Source organism: Microtus oregoni, unplaced genomic scaffold (assembly GCF_018167655.1).
Source record: "Microtus oregoni isolate MIOR12 unplaced genomic scaffold, Mior012 000045F_ref0000178, whole genome shotgun sequence".
Lineage (NCBI taxonomy): Eukaryota > Metazoa > Chordata > Mammalia > Rodentia > Cricetidae > Microtus > Microtus oregoni.
In genome coordinates, this window is record NW_024543219.1 from 6493629 (window position 1) to 6516172 (window position 22544).

Consider the following 22544-nt stretch of genomic DNA (forward strand, 5'->3'; position numbering starts at 1 on the left):
TATTCTTAGCTAGGTTTTATATCTTAAATCAACCCATTTCTATTAATCTTTGTATCACCACGAGTCAGTGGCCAACTGGTAAGATTCTGGCATCTTTCTTCAGCAGCTACATATCATCTCCTTGAGTCTGCCTACCCTCTGTCTATATATCTGTTTGTATTTCTCACCTGGCTTTACTCTGCTAAGCCATTGGCCAAAACAGCTTTATTCATCAACCAATGAAAGCAACACAAATACAGAAGGACATTCCACATGAGTAGTGGTCATGCCTGCGGCACAGTACCATCTTTTCTACCGTCCAATCCCTTACACCAGCATCTACACTAAATCTTCCCAAGAAAGTGTGTGTGCAACACTCACTAAGTGCACATGTATTTCAACCAGCTCTGTGTACATAGTAAGGGTCACTTTTCCCACTTTACACACAAGGAAGCTAGAACTCAAAAGTGAATACCAATCTGAGGCCACAATGGGAGGGGAAAGAATAAGACACAATCATAAAAATACATAATACCAAGATAAATTCAGCCATAGTCCCTCACTAAGAATATGATATACATTTATAGAAGCAAAGATAGCCAGGCACTGCAGAATACAGCTTTAATCACAGTATTCAGGCAGAGGCACGCAGAATGTGCTTACAAACACATTCAAAATAAATAAATAATCTTAAAAATATTTAAGATTTGGATGTAAAAGTTCTGCCTACACATCTATATGTATACCATGTGTATACCTAGAACCTGCAGAGACTATTGATCCAATAGAGCTGGAGTTACAGATGGTTGTGAGCCATCACGTGGATTCTGAGGAACCAAACCCAGGTTCTCTGCAAGAGCCATGAGCATTCTTGGTCACAGAAGTTTAACAATTCTATTCTCAGACTACATGTATTTCACATGTTTTGTAGTTTTCAACTTTAAACATATACATAAAAGTTTATAGATTAAATCTAAAATCAATTTATTCTGTAGAAACAAAAATGAACAATATTAATTTAAAAAGAAAGGATGAACAAAAGCACAGGACTCTTTAATTTATTACTGATTACTAATAATCTGGTAATTTTTATGGCATTAAAAACATTAATAATTGGTACACTCATCCATTGCTGGTGGGAATGCAAACTTGTGCAACCACTTCGGAAATCAGTGTAGCGCTTTCTCAGGAAATTCAGGATCAACCGACCCCAGGACCCAGCAATACCATTCTTGGGAATATACCCAAGAGATGTCCTATCATATTACAAAAGCTTTTGTTCAGCTATGTTCATAGCAGCATTATTTGTAATAGCCAGAACTTGGAAACAACCTAGATGCCCTTCAATGGAAGAATGGATGAAGAAAGTGTGGAATATATACATATTAGAGTACTACTCAGCGGTAAAAAAAAAAATGACATCTTGAATTTTGCATGCAAATAGATGGAAATAGAAAACACTATCCTGATTGAGGTAACCCGAACCCAAAAAGATGAACATGGGATGTACTCACTCATTATTGGTTTCTAGCCATAAATAAAGGACATTGAGCCTATAATTCATGAGTCTAGAGAAGCTAAATAAGAAGGTGAACCCAAAGAAAAACATATAGTTATCCTCCTGGATATTGGAAGTAGACAAGATTGCCAGGCAAAAGTTGGGAACTTGGGGATGGAGTGGGATGGGGGTAAGGGGAAATGGGGAGAGAAAAGTGAGAAGGGGAGGATGGGGAGAGCTTGGGGAATGGGATGGTTGGGTTAAAGGAAGGGTGCATATGGGAGCAGGGAAGTATATATCTTAATTAAGGGAGCCATTTTAGGGTTGGCAGGAGACTTGACTCTAGAGGGGTTCCTAGGTGTCCAGAGAGATGTCCCCAGCTAATTCCTTGGGCAGCTGAGGAGAGGGTGCCTGAAATGGCCCTATCTTATAGCCACACTGATGAATATCTTGCATATCACCATAGAACCTTCATCTGGTGATGGATGGAGATAGAGACAGAGACCCACATTGGAGCACCGGACTGAGCTCCCAAGGTCCAAATGAGGAACAGAAGGAGGGAGAACATGAGCAACAAAGTCAGGACCGTGAGGGGTGCACCCACCCACTGAGACAGTGGGGCTGATCTATTGGGAGCTCACCAAGGCCAGCTGGACTGGGACTGAAAAAGCATGGGATAAAACCGGACTCTCTGAACATGACAGACAATGAGGGCTGATGAGAAGCCAAGGACAATGGCACTGGGTTTTGATCCTACTGCATGTACTGGCAGCATAGCCTAGCCTGTTTGGATGCTCACCTTCCTAGACCTGGATGGAGGGGGGAGGACCTTGGACTTCCCACAGGGCAGGGAACCCTGACTGCCCTTTGGACTGGAAAGGGGGGGAGAGGAGTGGGGGGAGGGGGAGAGAAGTGGGAGGAGGTGGAAATTTTTAATTAAAAAAAAAGAAAAAAAACATTAAAAGTTTTCTACTGAGAGATGGGCATAGTGGCACACACCTGTAAACCAAGCACTGGGGAGGATAAAGAAAGAGCATCACTGAGTTCAAGTTCAGCCTGAGATAAACACCAAGACTCTAAAGAAAGGAAAAAATAAAACTGTGAAATGGGAAGCAGGTACTCATGACTACAGGTGAAACTGTGAACGACAGATGCTTTCCACAGACAAGTCAGCACTATCTACTAACAGCTGCTGATGCAAACCCGTTTGTGCTTGCAATTCTATTTCTGTGTGAGGACGTAACCAAGGATACACAGATATATGTTATAGGACAACAATGTCAGTAAGTAGCAGAAAGGAAGAAGGGAGCAACAGGGAGCAAGAGAGGACAGAGAAATGCAACATAAATATTCAAAACAGATAATTAGTGACCTAAGGATAAATCTAAGTCAACTAACAAAATGGCATATAGCCATTAAATTAATTATACCATGTAGTTAATTGTATATAAACCCAAGTTTATGAAATATTTTATAATCTGTTTTCTCCAAGTATATAATGCCACATATAATTTACATACAGGTACATAAGAATACATGTAAGACCCTCTTCAAATTTTCAAGTTTGGAAAGAGAAGCAACAGATTTCAATAAAAATTTTCTCTTAATAATGTCAAGTATTCCTAAGTGTTACTTATTTGCATTATATCCACTCCTGAATTTCTAGATGGACTTCTCATTATGGGAGTGATGGAAACCCAATATCTTTCATGATGCATAAGAACTATCTGGTCACAGAGACAGAGCGGCACGGCGGCCAGAAGCGGCACAGCGACATGGCATTCAGGAAGAGGCTTTGGGGGAACGGTGGCGCGGCTACAGATGCAAGCGGCTGGGACAGGCATGCGATAAGCAGAGCAGATCGCCCTACTACAATTGAATCAAAGAGGTAGGCCATGGTTGGCCAGGTCACTGGCACACGGGGAGCCTGGTCCTGTCCTAAAGACCCTTGGGAGGGGTGAGAGGGTTCTTGGCCTGCGGCAGGAACCAGGAAACAGAGCGAGGGCATTTTGTAAGCAGAGCCCTTGGTCAGCAGGGAAACCTGATCCGGTTTTTAAAAGACCCAGTAGATAGGATCAATAGGAGGAGATGGGCAGGCGCCAAGGCAAGAATTCACCCAATAATCTGAAAAACAACATGAAAACACCAGAACCCAATGATCTTACAACAGAAGTATTTGAACAACCTAACACAGAAGAAGTGGAAAAAAATGACTTTATGAAGACAATAGAGTCCCTTAAACAACATGTAAAAAATGCCCTTATAGAAATGGATGAGAAGTATAACAAAAAGTTTGAAGAAATGAGTAAATACGTACAAGATACCCTGGGAAACCAAGAAAAAATGATCAAACAGGTAATGGAAACAGTTCAAGAAATGAAAACTGAAATGAAGGCAAGGAAGAAAATACAAACTGAGGACCAGCTGGATATGGAAAATCTAGGTCAACGAGCAGAGTCTACAGAAACAAGCATAATCAATAGAATACAAAAGCTAGAAGAAAGAATCTCAGATGCTGAGGACACCATAGAGAAAATAAACGAACAGATCAAAGAAAACAGCAAAGCCAACAAATTCTCAACAAAAAACATTCAGGAAATATGGGACACAATAAAAAAACCAAACCTAAGAATAATAGGAATAGAAGAAGGAGAAGAGTCACAGCTCAAAGGCCCAGAAAATATTTTCAAAAAAATCATGGAAGAAAACTTTCCCAACTTAAAGAAAGATATTCATTTAAATATTCAAGAAGCATACAGAACACCAAACAGACTGGATCAAAGAAAAACATCTCCTCAGCATATAATAATCAAAACACAAAATATACCGGTTAAAGAAAGAATATTAAGGGCTGCAAAGGAAAAAGGGCAAGTAACATATAAAGGTAAACCGAACAGACTTACACCTGACTTCTCTACGGAAACTATGAAAGCCAGAAGGTCCTGGATAGATGTACTTCAGAAACTAAGAGACCATGGATGCAAACCCAAACTACTATACCCAGCCAAGCTATCGTTTATTATCAATGGAGAAAACAAGACATTCCAGGATAAGAACAAATTTAAACAATATGTAGCCACAAATCCAGCCCAACAAAAAGTAATAGAAGGAAAATCGCAACCCAAGGAATCCAACACTGCCAACACTACCATCAATAACCCAGGCATCTAGTGACCCTTCACCAGCACATCTCAAAGAAGAGAGACACAAAATCTCTACTACCAAAAGCAATAAGAACAACCAGAGTAAACAACCAATGGTCATTAATATCACTTAATATTAATGGGCTCAATTCACCTATAAAAAGGCACAGGCTAAAAGATTGGATACAAAAACAGGATACAACATACTGCTGTTTGCAAGAAAAACATCTCAACCACAAAGACAGGCACCTACTCAGAGTAAAGGGTTGGGAAAAGGTGTTTCAAGCAAATGGTCTTAAGAAAAAAGCAGGCATGGCCATACTAATTTCTAACAAAACTGACTTCAAACTAAAATCAATCAGAAGAGACCGAGATGGTCACTTTATACTCATAACAGGAACAATTCATCAGGATGACGTCTCAATCCTGAATATCTACGCCCCCAAAATAAAAGCACCTACTTATGTAAAAGAAATATTACTAGAACTCAAGGCAGACATCAAACCACACACACTAGTAGTAGGAGACTTCAACACACCTCTCTCTCCAAGGGACAGGTCAATCAGGCAGAAACCTATTAGGGAATTAAGAGAATTATTGGAGGTAATGAAGCAAATGGACTTCACAGACATCTATAGAACATTCCAACCAAATAGGAAAGAATATACCGTCTTCTCTGCAGCTCATGGAACCTTCTCAAAAATTGACCACATACTCGGAAACAAAGGAAACCTCCACAGATACAAAAAAATATCAGTGTCCACCTGCGTCTTATCAGATCACCACGGATTAAAGTTAGAAGGCAACAACCATGCTACCCCCAAAAGACTGACAAACTCATAGAAACTGAACAGTCAACTACTGAACCACACCTGGGTCAAGGAAGAAATCAAGAAAGAAATTAAAGTCTTCCTTGAATTTAATGAAAATAAAGGGACAACATACTCAAACCTATGGGACACAATGAAAGCAGTGCTAAGAGGAAAGTTCATAGCACTAAGTGCCCACTTAAAGAAAACAGAGAATGCATACATTGGGGACTTAACAACACACCTGAAAGCTCTAGAAAAAAAGGAAGCAGACGCGCCCAGGAGAAGTAGAAGACTGGAAATAATAAAAATGAGGGCTGAAATCAACAAAATAGAAACACAGAAAACAGTCCAAAGAATCAATGAAACAAAAAGCTGGTTCTTGGAGAAAATCAACAAGATCGACAAACCCCTATCCAAACTAATAAATGAAAGAGAGAGAACACGCAAATAAATAAGATCAGAAAAAAAAATAAGATCAGAAATGAAAAGGGGGACATAACCACAGACACAGAGGAAATTCAGAGAATCATTAGATCTTACTACAAAAGCCTGTATGCCACAAAACTGGAAAATACAAAAGAAATGGACATTTTTTTAAATAAGTACCAAACCAATGCTAAACCAAGACCAGGTGAATGATCTAAATAGACCGGTTACTCGCGAAGAATTAGAAACGGTTATCAAAAATCTCCCTTCGAAAAAAAGCCCAGGACCAGATGGTTTCAATGCAGAATTCTACCAGAACTTCCAAGAAGAACTAATACCTATACTCCTTAATGTATTTCACAATATAGAAACAGAAGAGTCATTGCCAAATTCCTTTTATGAAGCTACAGTTACCCTGATACCAAAACCACACAAAGACCCAACCAAGAAAGACAATTACAGACCTATCTCACTCATGAACATCGACCCAAAAATTCTCAATAAAATACTGGCAAACCGAATCCAAGAACACATAAGAAAAATTATCCATTATGATCAAGTAGGCTTCATCCCAGAGATGCAGGGCTGGTTCAACATACGCAAATCTATCAATGTAATCCACCATATAAATAAACTGAAAGAAAAAAAACCATATGATCATTTCATTGGATGCTGAAAAAGCATTTGACAAAATTCAACACCCCTTTATGATAAAGGTCTTGGAGAGAATAGGGATAAAAGGGTCCTACCTAAATATAATAAAAGCTACTTACAGCAAGCCAACAGCTAACATTAAATTAAATGGAGAAAAACTCAAAGCCATCCCACTAAAATCAGGAACACGACAAGGATGTCCACTCTCTCCATACCTCTTCAATATAGTGCTTGAAGTTCTAGCAATAGCAATAAGACAACATAAGGAGATCAAGCGGATTTGTATTGGAAATGAAGAAGTTAAGCTTTCCTTATTTGCAGATGATATGATAGTATACATAAGCGACCCCAAAAATTCTACCAAAGAATTCCTACAGCTGATAAACATCTTCAGTAATGTGGCAGGATACAAGATCAACTCCAAAAAATCAGTTGCCTTCCTATACACTAAGGATAAGGAAGCAGAGAGGGAAATCAGAGAAGCATCACCTTTCACGATAGCCACAAATAGCATAAAATACCTTGGGGTAACCCTGACCAAGGAAGTGAAAGATCTATTTGACAAGAACTATAAGTCTTTGAAGAAAGAAATTGAAGAAGACACCAGAAAATGGAAGGACCTCCCTTGCTCTTGGATTGGGAGGATCAATATAGTAAAAATGGCAATTCTACCAAAAGCAATCTATAGATTCAATGCAATCCCCATCAAAATCCCATCAAAATTCTTCACAGATCTGGAGAAGACAATAATCAACTTTATATGGAAAAACAAAAAACCCAGGATAGCCAAAACAATCTTATACAATAAAGGATTGTCTGGAGGCATTACCATCCCTGACTTCAAACTCTATTACAGAGCTACAGTGATGAAAACAGTGTGGTACTGTCATAAAAAGAGAAGTCGACCAATGGAATCGAATAGAAGACCCTGACTTTAACCCACAAACCTATGAACACCTGATTTTCGATAAAGGAGCTAAAAAAGTATTCAATGGAAAAAAGAGAGCATCTTCAACAAATTGTGCTGGCAAAACTGGATGTCAATCTGTAGAAGAATGAAAATAGATCCATATCTATCACCATGCACAAAACTCAAGTCCAAATGGATTAAAGACCTCAATATCATTCTGAACACACTGAACCTGATAGAAGAGAAAGTGGGAAGTACTCTACAGCACATGGGCACAGGAGACCACTTTCTATGTATAACCCCAGCAGCACAGACACTAAGGGCATCATTGAATAAATGGGACCTCCTGAGGCTGAGAAGCTTCTGTAAAGCAAAGGACACTGTCACTAAGACAAAAAGGCAACCCACTTACTGGGAGAAGATTTTCACCAACCCTGCAACTGACAAAGGTCTGATCTCCAAAATATATAAAGAAATCAAGAAACTGGACCGTAAAAGGCTAATCAACCCAATTATAAAATCGGGCATTGAGCTGAACAGAGAATTCTCAACAGAAGAACTTCAAATGGCCAAAAGACACTTACGGTCATGCTCAACTTCCCTAGCAATCAGGGAAATGCAAATCAAGACATCTTTAAGATACCATCTTACACCTGTCAGAATGGCTAAAATAAAAAACACCAATGATAGCCTTTGCGGGAGAGGTTGTGGAGAAAGGGGTACACTCATCCATTGCTGGTGGGAATGCAAACTTGTGCAACCACTCTGGAAAGCAGTGTTTCGGTTTCTCAGGAAATTCGGAATCAACCTACCCCTGGATCCAGCAATACCACTCTTGGGAATATACCCAAGAGAGGCCCTATCATACAACAAAAGTATATGCTCAACTATGTTCATGGAAGCATTGTTTGTAATAGCCAGAACCTGGAAACAACCTAGATGCCCTTCAACGGAAGAATGGATGAAGAAAGTATGGAATATATACATATTAGAGTATTACTCAGCAGTAAAAAACAAGGACTTCTTGAATTTTGCATACAAATGGATGGAAATAGGAAACACTATTCTGAGTGAGGTAAGCCAGACCCAAAAAGAGGAACATGGGATGTACTCACTCATATTTGGTTTCTAGCCATAAATAAAGGACATTGAGCTTATAATTCATGTTCCTAGAGAAGCTAAATAAGAAGGTGAATCCAAAGACAAACACATAGGCATCCTCATGAATATTAACCTTCATCAGGCGATGAAAGGAGACAGAGACCCACATTGGAGCACCGGACAGAAATCTCAAGGTCCAAATCAGGAGCAGAAGGAGACAGAGCACGAGCAAGGAACTCAGGACCACGAGGGGTGCACCCACACACTGAGACAATGGGGATGTTCTATCGGGAACTCACCAAGGCCAGTTGGCCTAGGTCTGAAAAAGCATGGGATAAATCCGGACTAGCTGAACATAGTGGACAATGAGGACTACTGAGAACTCAAGAACAATCGCAGTGGGTTTTTGATCCTACTGCACGTACTGGCTTTGTGGGAGCCTAGGCAGTTTGGATGCTCACCTTACGAGACCTGGATAGAGGTGGGCAGTCCTTGGGCTTCCCACAGGTCAGGGAACCCTGATTGCTCTTCGAGCAGATGAGGGAGGGGGACTTGATCGGGGGAGGGGGAGGGAAATGGGAAGCGGTTGCGGGGAGGAGGCAGAAATCCTTAATAAATAAATAAATTTAAAAAAAAAAGAACTATCTGGTCACCCTAGCTTAATAGATCATAAAATAGAAAATGATGCATAACAATAAGTCAACTGGCAAATTCAAGGTAACATAAGGCTCTGCCAGAGTCATAGCTCACAATGGATATCCTTTTCAGTTAAGTATTTCCATGTCTCTTAGACTGAAGCATACTGAAGTGTTTGGGTTTGAAAGCCAGATCCTCATTAGTTTAAGTCCTAATGTTGAGCAAGTGATCTAGCCTCTCTGAGCCTCATACTCCACAGCCAGAAAATATGGTAAGCAGTCTCCATTGTTATTATAAGAGTGTAATTGTGAGCGTTCAAACTCATCTACGCAGTCACATCCTCTTACAGATGTGAACATTTAAGCTCGTCTATGCAATCCCAACCTCTTATAGTTGTGAGCATTCAAACTCATCTTGCAGAATACCTGTACTGGTCTTAACATTTTCATCACAAAGTTATAAAAAAATCAAAATCATACCGCTGTTATTTTAGTGAACTTGCCCCTGGCCATTTCTACAGGCATCAAGGGAACGTATAAACCATTTTTCTTCTGGACTCGTATTTGGGTCCTGAGCCATCTCCTAGAGGAATCATCAAGAAGGAACTGTCTCCACTGAAGGGTGCATATCCTACGGAGCTAACTACTCAAGTGGTGAGCATTACACTGGCACAGAACTTTGGGCAAAGCAGTCAAATAATACTTTATCATGGTCAGGGCAGAGAACTTAGGAATTTCACAGAATTCACGGTCTAGCATGCACTGCTGTACAACAGGGGCCATGAGAAACAGTCTATTGTTCTTCTTATGGCTTCAAGTGAAAGCTTTGAAGATGATGGTGTAAATCAAAAACATGAAAAAAAATCAACATTTTTACACACACTACCCAAACTATGAAGCATAAAACTTAAGGTATACATTAACCTTAACAAAAGTATGTTCTTCACAAAAAACAAAGTGGGGATGCACTGTATGAAGAAAAGTTATCCCCAAAGGGAAAAAGATAACTAAATCTTATGTGGAAATATGAAAACACATCATAATACCAAAGATAATTTTATATAAATCACAGCAGTCTTGTAATTGTATTTAAAAGAAATAGTCTACTGAAGGAGAAAATAGTCTAACATAGGGAGATCTGCTTTGATAAAATATCTGTCTGATTAATGTCCTGGAAAGAGATCATGTCATGTTTTATAAAAGATGTTTCAGTTTGTATAGTACTATGTATTAGTGTGAGATGCTATTTAAAACTCAATATTGAAAATCAATAAAATTGGGACTGGAGTGATGGCTCAGTGGTTAAGAGCATTGGCTGTTCTTCCAAAGGACCAGGGTTCAATGACCAAACCATACGTGGTGGCTCACAAATCTGTAACTCCAGTTCCTGGGGATCCGATGGCCTTTTATGATCTCTGGGGACACTGTAAGCAAGTAGTGCACAGACACAAAGCGCAAACACAAAAATAATAAAAAAAATAAAATGTGAAATCAAATGTGGTAGCACACATGTTTAATTCTAGCACTCTAGAGGCAGAAGCAAGAAGATCTCTACAAATCTGAGTTAAGACAAGGAAAGGCTACATAGGGAGATTCTGTCTCAGAATTAACTAGCAAATAAAGAAACTAAAAGAAATATATGTTTTCAACTCCAGCACCTGGGAAACACACCTGCTCAAATCTCTTGAGTTTAAGGTCAACCTGGTTTCCACAGTGAGTCCCAGGACAGCTAACAATATTCTGTAGGACACAGACACTGAATAAAAAATAATATATATATTTACATATATAAATGTTTATATAAATGCACACACATATCTATGTGTGTGTTTGTATGTGTGTGTATGTGTGTGTGTTTGTGTTACTTTAAAAACACAAAGAACCAAATGTACTCTACTTTGTTATTTGGGGACTACAGAGATTGGCTCAAGGGTTAAGAGCAAATAGCACTTGTTGCTCTTGCAGAGAACCAGGATTCAGTCCCCGAGCTCCACATGAGCACCACAGCGGACATGCTCTGATACAATAAATAAATAAGATTAAGTAAAAAATAAAAACAAGTATTAAAAGTAGGACTAGCCATATGGCTCAGCAGTTTAAGGTGTTTACCATCAAACCTTAATCCCTGCAACCCATATGATAAGAAAACGGACTCCCACTAATTGTCCTCCGACCTTCACATGCACAGTGCGGCACACATACATGCATGTGTGCTCACTCGTACACACATGCACAAAAAATTGTAAACTTAAAGATAATATCTAAAGACAACTGTTTTACAAAGGATCTCAAACTGCATCACCTATTCCAGATCAAGCGTCAGGCAGGCAGTGTGCAGGAGGCTCTCCCTTCTAGCTATCGAGTCAGGCACTAAGCTTACAGACACCTACAGCTACCCTGAGCTATCACATGGGTTCCAGAGTCTGACCCCAAAAGAATCCTGCACATCATGCACTTTTACCAGGTGAGCTTATCTTCCTGGCCCTATGGCCAAAACTTACCTAGCACTGTGAAGAAGTGACCCATATTTATGATAAAGTTTTAATTAAATATACAAGGAAGCTCTTAGAATTTTTCTTCTTCCTGCCATCAGGTACTAAAGTTTCCCTGGAGAGATTATCCAGACTAAGATTCGGCTCCCTCTGGATGTTGAGGCTATAAACAATGACAAAAAGGATGCCCTTGTCCTAGGAAAGCATTAGACACAGTATTTATTACAAATGCAGCATGTTTTAATAACATAAAGTCATCTATTCCATACAAGGTAGGAAGTCATCAAATCTTAAAGTAATCCTCAATAATATGAATCAGTCTCTGTCCTATTTCTTGTCTAAGAAACTCCTCTAGCCACCCCTTTAAGAGTAAACAAAAGGTGAGTCACCAAAGTAAGACGGTGTGCTCGCCAAGGAAGCCACGTGTCTAGAAGACAATTTTCAAAGCCGTTTCTCTACCATTTTCCCTACTACAGAATAGAGGATCCTGATCTGCCATGGAAGATGCAGTCATAACGTGGGTGACACCAGACAGAACTTTTAGTTTTTATTCATTTCTAATAAAGCTTTATCTTGTGTTAGTATAAACCTGCCATATTTCTATTTTCCAGATGACCAAGACACTACAGCAGAGCTCTGACATCTAACAGTGCTCAGTTTCTCACCTCTTGTTGACACAGCATTTTCCTAAGGAAGTCAGCAAAGGCAAAGTCTCTAGCACAGGACAGTTCTTTTTTTTTTTTAATTTATTTATTTATTAAGGATTTCTGCCTCGTCCCCACAACCGCTTCCCATTTCCCTCCCCCTCCCCCGATCAAGTCCCCCCCCTCATCTGCTCGAAGAGCAATCAGGGTTCCCTGACCTGTGGGAAGCCCAAGGACTGCCCACCTCTATCCAGGTCTCGTAAGGTGAGCATTCAAACTGCCTAGGCTCCCACAAAGCCAGTACGTGCAGTAGGATCAAAAACCCACTGCAATTGTTCTTGAATTCTCAGTATTCCTCATTGTCCGCTATGTTCAGCTAGTCCGGATTTATCCCATGCTTTTTCAGACCTAGGCCAGCTGGCCTTGGTGAGATCCCAATAGAACATCCCCATTGTCTTAGTGTGTGGGTGCACCCCTCGTGGTCCTGAGTTCCTTGCTCGTGCTCCGTCTCCTTCTGCTCCTGATTTGGACCTTGATATTTCTGTCCGGTGCTCCCGTGTGGGTCTCTGTCTCTGTCTCCTTTCATCGCCTGATGAAGGTTAATATTCCTGAGGATGCCTATGTGTTTGTCTTTGGATTCACCTTATTTAGCTTCTCTAGGAACATGAATTATAGGCTCAATGCCCTTTATTTATGGCTAGAAACCAAATATGAGTGAGTACATCCCATGTTCCTCTTTTTGGGTCTGGCTTACCTCACTCAGGATAGTGTTTTCTATTTCCATCCATTTGTATGCAAAATTCAAGAAGTCCTTGTTTTTTACTGCTGAGTAATAGTCTAATATGTATATATTCCATACTTTCTTCATCCATTCTTCCGTTGAAGGGCATCTAGGTTACAATGGAAAAAAGAGAGCATCTTCAACAAATGGTGCTGGCAAAACTGGATGTCAATCTGTAGAAGAATGAAAATTGATCCATATCTATCACCATGCACAAAACTCAAATCCAAATGGATTAAAGACCTCAATATCAGTCCGAACACACTGAACCTGATAGAAGAGAAAGTGGGAAGTACTCTACAGCACATGGGCACAGGAGACCACTTCCTATGTATAACCCCAGCAGCACAGACACTAAGGGCATCATTGAATAAATGGGACTTCCTGAGGCTGAGAAGCTTCTGTAAAGCAAAGGACACTGTCACTAAGACAAAAAGACAACCCACTGACTGGGAGAAGATCTTCACCAACCCTGCAACTGACAAAGGTTTGATCTCCAAAATATATAAAGAACTCAAGAAACTAGACCGTAAAAGGCTAATCAACCCAATTATAAAATGGGGCACTGATCTGAACAGAGAATTCTCAACAGAGGACAGTTCTTTTGTGCTCAGAATCTAGCCATTCTGTTGAGGGAGCCTAAGGGGAAATTTTAAAAAATCAGCTTCAGCTTGTCAAAAGTAACAAATTATTTCATTCAATGCCACAGTCCACTTCAGAAAAGCACCTACTATAGACCAGACAAAACTCAATGCCAGACGAGGAGATGTGCTTCTACAGAGGCAGCACTCAAATCATTCTGAGTTCTCTAAGTGAACCGTGGATACAGAAAATTTAAAATTTAAAAAGAGTCAAATAGGCACCACCTTTAGCACAGCCATCAGCTGGAAAAAATAAGACATCGAAGTGATATATTTCAGATTCTAATAACCAAAAAGTTCATCTTAAGTTTCCATTAATTTCACAACATAGAACAGTACATGTTTTAAGTCCCACATTCATTCCTCCTTAAAATTCAAAATGCAACTGAGGGATGTAAAAAAATAAGTTATATAATTTTTTATTACAAGAGGGAAGAACAAGGGCACATTTGCAACCATGCTTAAGCAAAACCAAATTACAACAGTGTAAAACAGCCATGTCTAACTCCTAGAAGCACGGATTTGGGCTCCAGAAGCTCAGGCAGCTTACTTCTCTGGCTCTGCCATCTGACACACACTTTGTCTCAGAAGCTCAGGCCAGCTCCACATCTGTCACTGTCTTTGGGGGTATCCACTAGAACCAAGGCTATATCTTTATCAATAGCCTCTCCTGGTCTCTTGAGGGAATTTTGATTCGGCTACATGGTGCCAAGTCTCAGCTTCTCACCATGGGCCTCTCAATACTGCAGCTTACATGCTGCTAAAAGCAGTCCTACTTGGGAGACTCTTGCTATTACCAAGCTTGGTCACTCTGGACCACACGTTCTGCATGCTGACCCTGAAGAAATCTTCACATTGATTTCACCTCTTCTAGCTTGTGTCAAGATGACAAAAAAAGAAAGAAAGAAACAAACAAAAACACTACCCAGCACTCCTGGTCTCTTCTCCCTCAAAATATCCTACTGTACCATATCATCCGGCTTACTGACACTGAAACCATGGATCCTGAAACCACATATACGGAACCAAGGACTGTATAAATAAAGCTTTATAAAAATGCATGATTCAACTGCTGAAGAGCACAACACCAATAATGAACCAAAGACCTAGATTAGCAGATCATCCATTTCATGACTCAATAACACAAAGACAACAGTTACCCCTAAGTATTTTCAGATTCAATCCAGTGTTAATCAAAATAGTTGTTGACTAGATTTATATATTTAGCTCAATGGCAGAACCCTTGTCTAACATGTAAGAGGCTCTAGGAATGATCACAGTGCTTCAGAACCTAAACAAAAATCAGGAAGCATATAGCTCAGTGCTAAGTAAGGTATTACCTATGTATTCTAGTCGAAGGTGTGTTCTTTAGCACACTTGAATAATAATAAAAATTGATGAAATACAGTTTGGTTGGTAGAATACTAAGACACTGAGTTCAATAGCAGCATCATATGAACCCAATGCACTGACATACCCCTGTTCTCCTGGCACTCAGGAAGTAAAGACAGGAAGATTAGAAGTAAAAATCCATCCTCAACTACAGACTTTCAGGCCAACCTACTGTATACAAGACCCTTGGAGGAAGGTGGAAGGAAAGGATAAAAACATAAGCAACATATTAGAAGATAGCATTTTAAAATAATAACTGCACATATACAGGGTTACGGTAAGAGGTTAGGGTTAGGATTAGGGTTATGGTTCAATTAGCTGAAGTTTTAGAGTAGACAGTTTTGAACAGATATATCACCAAGAGATGGAAAATAATCACATGTAAAGATAGCATCAGTTAACATACAAAAAGTTACATTCTATATAATTCCATTTTTAATGACACCCCCCCCAACACACATAAATTTTGAGACAGGACTTAACATAATTCAAGGTAGGATTGAACTCTGTGTAAAAATAGATAATCTCAAATGTGTGATCTTCTAGCCTCTACCCCTTCTACCCCACCCCAAGTGCAGGGATTATAGACATCTACCACCATATACAGGGTTATCTGCTACTAGGGATTGAACATAGGCTTTTGTACATACTAGAGAAACACAAATTTCCATACATCCCTAAACCTAAATGTTCCTAAAAAGGATCAACAACAACAAAAACAAACAGTCAACAAACTAATAAAAACCAGATGAAGACAGAAAACAGATTAATGGTTTCTGAGAATTAGGAATTAAAAACTGAATGACGACAAAAGGATACAGCCCAATCTGGAAGGACAAAGGAATTATTCTAATTTAAGCAGTGGTTAGATGAATATACACATTTGCCAAAATCTGTAAGACATTATACACTAAAGTCAGCAAATTTGAATAAATGTAAAGGAAATAATTTTAGAGAATGAAAGTAGTGGGAGACTAAGGAGACATAGTGACAATGTACTGAGTGAAGCTTGACTTTCCCTAGCTCACATCTGTGTGTGGTGTGTACATTATGATGCAGGCCGTGTGCTAGTGCGTGTAGGGAGGACAGTGGGTGTCAGCTGTCTTCCTCCTATCACTCTCCATCTTTGTCTTTGAGACAGTTACTCAGAGAACATGGAGCTCACAGACTGGCTAGACTAGCTGGCTAGGAGCTTCAGGGATCCTCCTGTCTCCACCTTCCAGCCCTCAGATTACAGACACATGGTGTCATACCTGGTCCTCAAGGTTACCACATTAACATTTTACCCACTGACCCATTACCCAGCCCCTCCATAGCTTTTAAATGAATGTTAAAAGAACATCAAATATATGCTGAAAAATATAGTATTGTTCACATTAGATGTGAATAACTGGGTCTTGTTAGGTATAATTAAGGCTCAACAAATTACTTGTGTAGAAGTGTTGAGCTCCAAAGCAGCCATAGACAATATGGGTGTGGCTGCATCTAACTAAATCCTTATTTACAAAAAAAGGCAGCAGGTCAAAGAAGATAGCACTACACTACCAAAATGCAGAGTACCCTAGGGGATGCCTATGGTAGAGTAGGCAACAGATGAGCATTAAAGAGACTAGCCTAGAAGGTGGCAGGTGTATCAGTCCTGAAAATGGTAAAAATGTTGGTTTGACCCTGTTGAGTTACAGGCAAGTATGCTTTATCATAACATACTAAACCTCATGTTCTCAATATGGGTGTATTTATTGCATTCTGTAATACCTCAACAAACTTGATTTGTTTTTAAAATGAACTTGAAATTTTCATGTGACAACATCAACGATATGGAAAGGCCTGACCTCTGAGGCATAATTATCAACTCAATGACACATTAAGGCCTACTAGGTAATTTTTCCTTATCCTAAAAATTGGTTAATAATTTCATTCTCAGGATTCTTTGTTGGTCCCCACCCATAGGAGGGAGGGGTTGAGAATGAAATGATGAAAGTAGGTAAAATAAAGGGCACCTAGCACAGAAGAAAACTGAGTGAACTAATTTTAAATGATAAGTATGAAAATGACAGTAAAGAACAGCAGCTACACTGACCTCCTCCGTAGTCTGCTTTAAAAATCCAGACACTGCTCACTGTTAACTGCTGCTTCATCCGACATCAGGCCCCAGCATCAAAGTCAGCTGCTGCATCCACTGTGATTTGCAACTAACAAGCATTCTGAACAAAAGGTTAGTTTAAAAATACTCCCTGATAATTATTCATGGAGAGAAAATGTGAGAAGACCCAAACGGAAAATGACAACAGGCCAGCGTTCCCAAGCAAGAGGACGGACAGATGTCTTATACTAGTTTCGTGGCTTTCCATGGGGGAAAATAACAGTGAAGTGAGTGACACGTATTCCGTTGAGGGCTAGGGTTTCCATTTTGTCCATACCAGGAGCTGATCAATGAAACTGGACCAGCACACAGTATGGGGCTTTCTGGCCTGTTTCCCACAACAGTAGCATTTAGCTGGCAGGATAATAGTGGGGAGTGGGGGTGGAGGTGGGAATAATAAGCAAAGATACAAAGTCTGAGAAAGATAAAGTGGCTTGCTCAAGATCAGACAGCGGAAAATAGCAATGTCCTTTAGTAGAGATCACAGGAGAGTACCAACTTGGGGTTCTACAAAACTTGATGCTTACCTTCTAGGAAAGGCTTTCCCCTATGTTGACATCTCAAGTTAAAAATGGCAACTGATTGCAGTGTGCTACCCTAATTAATTCCAAACCTTTCAAGAGTAATTTATTATTTGTGGTGGCAGGAACTGATTCTAAGATCAAGAGCAGGCTTATGATCAGCAAATAAAAATCCCTACAAGAAGCCTACATCATGGCATAAAGAGTAAATGCCTCACACCTTCCCCTTTCTTTCACTTACCAAACATATCATACAAATGTCCCAAGACGCAGCTCTGAAGAGGTAAAACAAAGCACCCCATTGCCCAATGCAGAATTCAATCACAGTGTTTCAGTACTGATCTACCAGTCCAACCTCCCAGCAAAGACTGATAAAAATAATGTCTGATCTACTTACAATGACCTGATCAACACAAAGATGAACTAGAAACTATACACTTGAAGACATGTGCATAAAATAAACATCTTCCTACTAACAGCTTCCTTCTCTCTCCCCCAATGTGGTAAGCTAGGCAGAACACACAGCACAATGACAATCACTTCCATGAGGATGTTCATCCTTGTCAGTAATAACTATAGTTCAAGACTCTTTCAGTGAACTTAAAAGTTAAATTTAAGGAAAGCAAGGATCAAAGTCCAAGCTTTCCCAGGTAATTTGGTCAAAGATATATATATGTGTGTGTATATATATATATCCACAATCTTTAGGTTCCATCAGGTAAACTGTTCTAAAACATATCTACTCCATTTGGTATCTTAAAAATTCTAAACTAAGTTGGTACAACCCACTTTAATAAAAACTTTCTTCTGTAAATGGTGGCATTTGGAAAGGCAAGTGAGTGGTGTGCTTAAGTCTCTTAACTGTGTATTCTGCTAACACCCAGTCCAGTTCTATCTTGTGCAAACTTGAGATGTCAGAAAGCCATATTGTTTTCAAGGCCAATGGAAAATGGAAAAGTTAAACTGTCTGTAACTTAGACACTGTGGTGCTTTGAATAAGAACGGCCCCCACAGGATCTTAGATTTGAATGGTTGGTCACCAGGCAGGGACATTAGTTAACAGGGTAGGAGGTGTGGCCTTGTTGGAGGAATATGTAACTGGGAGTGGGCTTTGAGGTTTCAGAAGCCAAAGCCAGACCCAGAATCTCCCTTTTCCTGTTGCTTGTGGATCCAGATGTAGAACTCTCAGCTACTTCTCTAGCACCATGTGTACCCGCATGCTGCCATGCTTCCCAGCAAGATGACAAACCTAAAACTTCGCAACTGTAAGCAATCTCCAATCAAATGCTTTCCTTTTAAAAAGTAGCCATGGTCATGGTGTCTCTTCACAGCAACAGAACACTAAGACGGACACACTATTGCTAGTATTGGAAACAATTATCTCTTGTCATTTCCCAAACCACACAGCTGTACAGAATTCTTTCCTTCCACACCATCTGGAATCTCACTGAGAAGAAGGCTAACAGGTGATGAAACAGTATAGTTTCTATCATCCTCCTGGTCAAATGACATTTTGTGATTTTACAGTCAATTGTGAGTTTAGAGTGGGGATAAGTGTCACAGTGTGAATGTGGAGGTCAGAGAACAACTTTCAGAAGTTGGTTCTCTTCTTCTATTATGTGGAATTCTGGAGGCTGACCTCAGGTCATCAGGTTTGGTGACAAGTGTCTTTACCGACTGAGCTATCATCTGTCCAGAAACATCATTTAAAAACACTTTCTAAAGTCATGTAAAATGTATCAAAATTATCATTTGAACCACCAGGAAGCAGCCACAACACAATATCGGACAGTGTACTAAGTCCCTTTTACTGTTTCATGCATTCCTAACAACATGTAACGCTACTACCCCTTACAAGGAAAAAAACAAGCTCAGCACTTAAGTGAGATGCTCAAGGCTTCAAACACAGATGAAGAGAAGATAAGGATCTAAAACCAAATTTACATAAATAGAAAAACTGAATTTCTTCTAAATTGAGCTCTCTTCCAGTTTCACAATAGAGGAGCGGGAAGAGCTATGAATGAATTTGTTTAGCGGTTTAATAGTCTCAAGGAGGAGGAGTGAGGGACAGATGTCTAAACTGCAATCTTTTCTTGGAAGTACACAGTGTACTGTCCAAACCCCACTCATCTTCTAGAACAAATCAATAAATTAATCAACAAATAAAGAGTTTTGAAAACTAAGGAAAGTCATACAAACCTTCTATGTAGCCCTAAAGAAACTGAGGCAAGGAAGTCCTGAGTTCAAAGCCAGCCTACACTACAAGACAAACACTAAAACAAAGAGAAAGAGGGAAGCTAGGCCTTTAATTCCAGCACTCAGAAGGCAGGTAGATATCTGTGAATTCAAGACCAGCCTGGGTTACATAATGAGATCCTATCTCAAAACAGAGAGAAGCTTTAGCCAATTTTCCTAATCTAAATTTCACCACAGATGTGCAAGCTAATTACCATCCCGTTCAAGGCCCAAGAATTACTAAGTCTCTCCTGTGTACACTATCAGTAGCTGGTAAAAGTCACTTCACCCAAATCAAACGAATGCTCAATACCAACTGTGTGTAGAGACTTTTCTAGTAAAGACAGTACATAGCAAAATACAGCCCATCAGAGTCCCTAAGGAGGAAAAAGACCAGGAAAGACCATTTTTACTACATACAGTCTCCATTTAGTGAAGCAAGTTAAATTCTAAGAAACCCTGACACAAACTTATGTGTTGTCACAGTCCAGGGAAGGAAAGCAACTGGAGTCCTGGTCACCTGATTTTGTAGGCAATTATGTTTGTATTATGTGACTCCCTAATAACTTCCAACTTCTGCCAACCTCCTTTCCCTCACCACACCCACCCAGGAAAGGAAAACTAAGCACAAAGATTGTGAGTCCTGGATTCCTGTGACTTAAGAATATTTTCCCTTGGTTTCATCAGGTAAACAGAGCTGAATTTCAAGTCAATAAAAGCCAAACAAACCAGAAAACCCAAGTCACTCTTCTCTACGTTATCCACATAGAAAATAAAGCAAAATATCATTTGCAGTATTTTTCAAAGAAAACTTTAACTTTATAAGATGCCAAAGAGATGGAAATTAACATGAAATGGCATGGCCATCATGCTTCAATATGAATGACAGGACACTTAAGCTAGTTCCACTTGGGAATTAAAACAGAATCATAACCATAGCATAAATCCAGCCAAGGAAATGCAGTGGAATGAATCCACCCCAAACTTAAGAAGGAACGTGGTCAATGCAGTTAGGAAAGCCCCAAGAAATAAAGCTGTACAAAATGACACCGGTTTATCTCACAGATACCTGAACTCATGGGAACGTCTTTACAGACAATGATCTTTAAAGAACTGGAGCACTTCTCCAGACCCGGGCAATCCAAAGGTTTAAAAAAATGAATAAATGACTTTGGGAAATAAGAGGGGATGATAAGGGGGTGACTGTAGTAACCCAAAAAGACACATCACTTTGGCAATGAAATCCTAAAGTAGCTTCATTGTGGAATGGAAAAGCAAAGACCGAATACTAAAATGTTGCTCAATCCAATTTTCATTGTGAATTCCTGAATTCACAGTAGAGTCTAGAAACTTAATATGACCCAGATTTTCAGAGGCAAGATGGGGTGGGAATGAGGCTAGACAGTTTCCCAACTAAAAGAAAACTGGGTTTTCTACATCAATTGTTTCATGCATCCTGAGAGTCCTATTTACCAAAAGCAATAACTTCCTGGATCTGAAAGTCTTAGCCTCTGCACTAGGGCCCCAGCTGAGGTTCTGAATGCAGTTTTCTGAGCGTTGGTCACACCCCCTCCCCCAGAGAAAGCGTGGGAAAATGCCCTAAGACTGCCAGGGCACGCAGTGCTTACCTGGCTGATCCACTGTACCAGGGAGCTCTTTCCTGCGATGCCTCCGCTGAGCACCTGTCCATCAGAGGAAAGTTGCAGCAGGACCCACTGAAGCTCGCGGCAGGAGAACACGGATCCCTGGAGGCTGGGATAAGTGGCCGCACCTCCCACTCCTGGCCACGGATGCTCTCGCCTGACCCCCCTCGCGCGTGGCCGCGGGCAACCCAGGCAGAGAGGCCGATGCGCGCGACCGCTCCTCAGACGCCCAGACTTCCCTCAACTAAGTTGAGCCCTCACCGGTCGGCTCCCCCCGGCTCACCCGCGGCCAAGTCCGAGCAGCTCCGCGCCTTGGCGGTGATGGAAGATAGGCGGCAGCTCCTTGGCGGCGGTTGGGACAAAGGTCGAGGCTCTGTGGTGTTGAAGGAGCCCAGAAGCTTAACAGGGGTCTCCTTGACTCCCCCTGTATACAGCCCGCCCACCCGCGCATGCGCTGCCTATAAACCTTGATTAGACAGCTGCGCTCCCCCCCCCCGTGAACGCCCCTTCTGGGGGCGGGGCTTCTGAGGAGCTGTTGACAGTTGATCTCTTCAGGGAAAGAGAGTCAGTTTGAGAATTGGAAGCCCTTTGATCAATCATGTCTCAGTGGATGCCCAACCCCCAATTCCTGTCCATATACTGGCAGCAGAAATTGAACACAGTGAAATATATATGTGTGTGTGTGTGTGTATGTATACATACATATTTATTTGTATGTATGTGTGTGTGTGTGTATATATATATATATATTAAAAAGAAGGAGAAGAAGTTGAGAGGGATGGCGTGGGTGAATATGTCCAAAATACGTTATATGAATATACAAAGTTTTCAAAGAATTATATGCACAGTACCCCCTCTCAGTGCTAGGACTACAGGATTTAACCTGTGCAAACC

General features: G+C 40.4%; 1 long non-coding RNA gene across 1 annotated transcript in view; it reads right to left on the reverse strand.

Moving 5' to 3' along the window:
• LOC121435045 overlaps positions 1-22069 on the reverse strand; it is an 86812-nt gene extending 64743 nt beyond the window's left edge. Inside the window, exon 1 of the long non-coding RNA XR_005972537.1 lies at positions 21636-22069. This is a non-coding gene — a long non-coding RNA (uncharacterized LOC121435045). The remainder of the gene's footprint in view (positions 1-21635) is intronic.
• Between the last annotated feature and the right edge of the window lie 475 nt (positions 22070-22544).